This window comes from Teleopsis dalmanni, chromosome 2, assembly GCF_002237135.1.
Source record: "Teleopsis dalmanni isolate 2A chromosome 2, ASM223713v2, whole genome shotgun sequence".
Taxonomy (NCBI): domain Eukaryota; kingdom Metazoa; phylum Arthropoda; class Insecta; order Diptera; family Diopsidae; genus Teleopsis; species Teleopsis dalmanni.
This window is the reverse complement of record NC_051847.1, coordinates 91,187,035-91,193,034: the sequence shown is the minus strand read 5'-3', so window position 1 is coordinate 91,193,034 and position 6,000 is coordinate 91,187,035.

Sequence of the window (6,000 nt, the reverse complement as noted above, 5' to 3'; positions counted from 1 at the left end):
TCGTGTCACCAGCAGCCATTTTTACTTCAACGAGACAAAAGGATTCTACTGCTTGCGTTACGACAGCGGCGACAGATGCTTGCGTGAGACCAAGGGACGCAAACATCCTCACGTCGATCCCGTCGTCGTTTCCAAATTGCGTAAATTTTTTGCCGAACACAATCAGCGATTTTACGAATTGGTCGGTGAGGACTTGGGCTGGCCTGAGGAATAAAAACCAAGGCTCCTATGCTCCTACGCTCATTGCATGTCCATTGAAAAGTAAACATTGTTATATTGTAGATTCGTCGTGCGAGTAGGCAAAGATTAAGGATAAAAAGTTTACATGTAAAAGTCAACAGAAACTGAAAAAAATTCTAGCGTGTAAAACAGAAAATGTTACTGTTATTGAGAATTATGGACTGATGGAATATTATTAGTTTAACATAAATATTTTGATTTCGATTTAATTGTTTCGTATTATTGTTAACAACAGAATATATGTAGAGTTTATTGCTGTTTTAGTGGTTGCGTGTTCGTTTCTCTCAGTGTACTTTATGTGTTATCTGAAACGGTTGAGTGAGTGTGGATTGTGATTGTGATTGTGATTGTTGCATTTGAAGGATAATAAATTTATTTTTGTTTTCGTTTTTGTTTTTAATGTGGAATGTTATTGAAGCACTTCGTGTATGTATTTTATATACACGGAGATAAAAATAAAACAATATGTCCCATGACACTTATTCAGTTTTTTTTTATTTTATATTCAAGTAAAAATATCATTTAATTGCCTCGAATCAGTGCAGTCATGTGAACAAAATTTATTTTGCTTTTTAATGTGATATATAATATTGCGAATTAAATTTATGACAGAAGAATATTTGTAATAATTTAATACTGAAACAAGTACTTCACACTTGACTCTTATCTTATAAGCTTTTACCTATTATTATTTGAAAAGAAGTAGTGCACTGCGAACTAAAAGATCTATTGTGCCCATTAGCCGAATTAGAGTGTTTCTTCAAGTCCGATTTCTTCAATGAAGGACAATATAGAGCCTAGCTTTATTAGCCTTGAATCCTTATGAGTCATGAAATGCTAGGAAGTGTTTCTTCCGATGGCGCATCAGTGCATCGGGCACTCCCCAAGCACATGATATGTAATTTCTCACTCTTCTCTACAGTATCTGCAGTATGAGTTAGATTGAATTCGTAGCTTCGTTAGATGATTATTCAATCTACAATGACGGAAAAATAATCCCGTTAGGCTCGCACTTAATAAATGGGGATATTCATTTTCAATTATTTTAAAATAGTTAAATTGTTAAAGAACATTAGGCTTAATCGATATTTTATGTTGAAATAAAGCATTTCGTTGATTTATTATTTTTTATTAATTTAATTTTAATAATATTGTTAATTTTTTTTTAATTTAATTTTTAATAAATATTTTTTAGTTATTTCTAATAATTTTAATTTTTATTATTTATAATAGTTTTAATAAACACTTTAAAATAAGATATTTTAAAAACAAATAAAAATTTTTTGAAAAGTTTATTATTTAACTATTAAACAATTACCCGTAAAAAAACAAAATGATTAATAAACACTTTACTTAATAAAGTTTAATCAAATAAAGTTTCCCCGTAAGTACATATATTGCAAATGAGGAAATTAATAAGAACGGGGCACTTATCAAGGTTTTTTTTAATTATTTTGATTTTTATTGAATTTTCTAAAATTAGCTCAGAACTAGCAATAAATTATTGCTAACTGCTATAGAAGTAGAAAGAAAATAGTTAATTTATTATACTTAGCCATAGCATCGTCGAAATCTTAGGGCTAAGGAATCAAGGGCTAAGGACATTTTTCAAAAATTTAGTCTCAACGTCTTAACATTATATACCGTAAAATGTTATAATATTATTGATATTATTTCTTTTATGTTATTATAATTGGATATAACTGGATTTAGTTTGTCAGCACAAATGATCAACTATGGTCGTAGTGCTGCACTCCGTTGGAAGCTGGTACCCTGTTTATTTCTATTCTAACTAGATTGAGTTTTACTTGATAGTTCTCTTTTAAGCTGTGAATATTGGTAATCAAAAAAATATTTTTTTTCAGTTTCAAACTTTTAAATTTCAAATGCCTAATATCTATACTTACTTAACATATCATAATAAGTTAAATCTGCTGTAGTCTGTAGCCTAAATTAAAATTTAGCTTTTAAGAAAATAGTTTTCAAGAGAATTTGTGTAAGAAAGAATTCTCTATTGATGTCAATATGAAATAAAGTCTCTTTCTTGTCAGAATCAATGCAAAATCAACCATCAAATATTTACTAACGCTCTTAGTTTAAATATGTGAGAGAAAGCTTTTTCTTGCGAAACTGAGCTTTTTGAAAGCTTCTGCACATCTATGAATTTTGTAATTTAACTATATCAAATTAATTTACATATTAATTTTATATATATATATAAGCAAATTAATTTATTATTAAAATCTATTTCAGTTTGCAAGTCTGATGTTTTTTATATTATTATAGAATTTGTTAAAAGTGTACTTTATTTTAGGAGTAGTTTGTTTTTTTTAAGTAATTTTATTTTTCTTTTATGTTTTTTTCTAGAAGGATACCAATAAATTGCAATCCAACTAAATTTACACGAGTCTTGCTATCATATAAACTCTACATAATCGCCTTCATTAAATAATTTGCCAAATATTATGTTTAATTTATTTTATATATTCACGAAAATATAATTCTCATTATGTTTGTTTTAAAACTTTTTGTTTCTGCATAACAATAATTTAATTTCTTTTTTGATATGTATTTTGTAAATTAAATGGGGATACCCAAGGTATTGGGTACTTATGAGTATTTTCAAATGTTTATAATACTGATTTGAATTTTATTTTTACTTGTAATAAAATTAATAAAATATCAGATTTGCATATATTTGTATCCTATAACACATTTAAAGTTCTTATATTTCAATAATTGGTATTTTTGTTAGTTATAAAATAAATAAATATTGGTAGAAAATAGCTTTTTTGCAATGCAACGTTCTGTCAGTTTTCTCAGTGTATCGAAACAGTAAGCAGTATAAATGTTGCTCAAAAAGTAGTGATATTATGCGGATTTTGATGAGTAAGCATGGTTTAGGGGTTACGCTTTTTTTTTGTGATGAGAAGGGGGAATGCTTTATACACCGTCAAACCGAGTATCGTGTGCCTAACTTCCTAAAATTTTAATATGTAGTATACAGACTAAAACGCCTCATTTTCGGAGAGACTGGTTTATGATAAAAGTATATGAACTCTAGATGATAGGTTACAAAGAGCAAAAAAGTTAATATCAAAACATATATAGTTTTATTTTGGGTCAGTCGAGTCTTTCAGAGAAGTTTGAATAAAGTATTTATGATTCTTTTTGGTTTTTTTTCAGTGATGTGAAGGGGAAGTGCTTTATTTGTCGACAAACCGACCATTGTCGGAATGGTTTATCCGATTTCCTTACATTTTAATTTATAGTAAACGGACAAGAACACCCCATCTTCGAAGAAACTGATTTATGGTAGGAGTCTATGCATTATTAGTGATCGGTTGAGCAAAAAAGTTAATATCAAAACATATATATTTTTATTTTGGGTCCCTCGAGTTTTTCAGAGAAATTTGAATTAAACTATTTTGAAATGCAAAATACCATTAGAAAGAGATAGCAATATGCAACTTGGGTGCTTTTACCTGTGTTGAACATTATTAGAATATTAAAATTCCCAATGTTGTATGAATGGTTTCGGTACTATAAAGCGATTTACTGACAGATTGTTTCAGCAGTTGGGCGGGGACTAAAAAAGATAGAAAGATGTCAAGTGTTTCATTTTAATTTTATGTATATTTTATAATTAATTAACTCGTTTTTTTTTAAATACAATAATATATAACAGAAAAAACTTATTATAAAACTATTTTCAAATTAAAATGTAATCAAAAATATCCTTTATGTTAATGTTTTACACCTTTTGATTCGGACTTCATTATTTTTGCTTATTGATTGAAATTATAATATATCACAATTTTTTTTTTTTAAATAATCCTATTAAAATTTAATTATTGTTTCATGTCTACATATACATATGTGTGTGTGTGTGAATGGTAATCATTGTTATAATAGTATTTCATATGCTTAAGTGAAAATGAACATTTTAAAACGAATTAAAAAACATTTATGCGAATGAAATAATTCACTTATTTTTTAATTTTTAATTAAATAAAATAAAATGAAATAAAAATTACTGTAAGCGTTAACGATTCCTCAGTACTCCGAACAAATTATGCATTTCGAATGAAATTTTAAATTCAACTGAAGGGCAACTCCGTGAAGTGCTGCAGGGAAGTACACAATGGGCATTCAAAATCTGATAATTGAGTTGAGCTCTTCCGAAAATAGCCCGCGAATAATTTTGTTAAATTTTCTATTTGATTTCACTTAAATGCAATGCAAATATCCGTTCACGAATCGCAAACTACAAACTGCAAACTGCAAACTGCAGACCACAGTTTCATTAACTCTTTATTTCATTTTCATAATTAAAGCCATTCCGCGCCTAAAAGCGCACTTCATTTCGGTATTTGTTTTGGTGCGGTCATTAAATTTTATTAAAAATTGTTTTTTAATTGAATTATTAGCAAATAACAAACAAACAAGTGCACTCTACCTTTCATTATATTAAATACCTTTTGTACTTATTTGTTTTTATTTATTGCGCTCTTAAAATGCCATTGTCGATTTATTTTAATTCTGATTTTTGAATTTAAAATTTAATATTATATACGCTTATGTTAGGTTGTGTAATTAGTATTAGTGACTTTTGTTTGTAGGTGTTGGTTTTTGTTTAACTTCACCTGAGCTGCAAATTAATACTTTTAAGTATTCGAAACGAGATTCTGATATAATTTGTAAAATGTTACATATCACAGAAAATATTTTCTTTTGCAATTTTGTGATAGTTTATTCGCACTTCACTACATGAGCGTAGTCAGAAACTAAGGCAAGGTAGATAGAGGATAGGACAGTTGGTATAATCTTTATAATTTGAACAATTCTTTCATAAAAACTGATGAGCAACTGACCAACCATTTTTGGAGAACGTTTCTCTTAATATGTATGATCATGCAGCTTCTTACAAAAGGTCATTGCATTTAAATCGTGAATCTGGTTGCAATATCTCGACAAAGTGTTCTTGTACTTACATATATCCATGCCGTCACCATCGATCGATCATCTTCTTTTCAATATAAAATTGAATATCATTTCACTTAATATGTATGATTATATGGTTTCTTAAAAAGGTCATTGCATTTAAATCGGTAAACTGATTCCAAAAGCTGGACAAAGTACTTCTTGTACTTGATAAATCCCTACCATCATCATCGATCGATCAATATAAAATTGAAAAACATTTCACTCAATATGTATGATTATCTAGTTTCTAATAAAAGGTCATTGCATTTAAATTGAAAATCTAGTTCCAAAAGCTGGACAAAGTACTTTTCGTAGTTGATAAATCCCTACCATCATCATCGATCGATCAATATAAAATTGAATAACATTTTACTCAATATGTATGATTATGCAGTTTCTAATAAAAGATCATTGCATTTAAATTGGGAATCTAGTTCCAAAAGCTGGACAAAGTACTTCTTGTACTTGATAAATCCCTGCCCTCATCATCGATCGATCAATATAAAATTGAAAAACATTTCACTCAATATGTATGATTATCTAGTTTCTTATAAAAGGTCATTGCATTTAAATTGGGAATTTAGTTCCAAAAGCTGCACAAAGTACTTCTTCTACTTACCCATATCTTCATACATACTCTCACCATACCCTCACCAGCGAACAATTTCCCGTTTTTTTGAGCACAAACGTTACATCGTTAACGTTTTTATAGAGTGTTCCATGTGCCCCCCATGGCTACGCCCATGCTTTACCAGTACAAATATTATTTTTTGC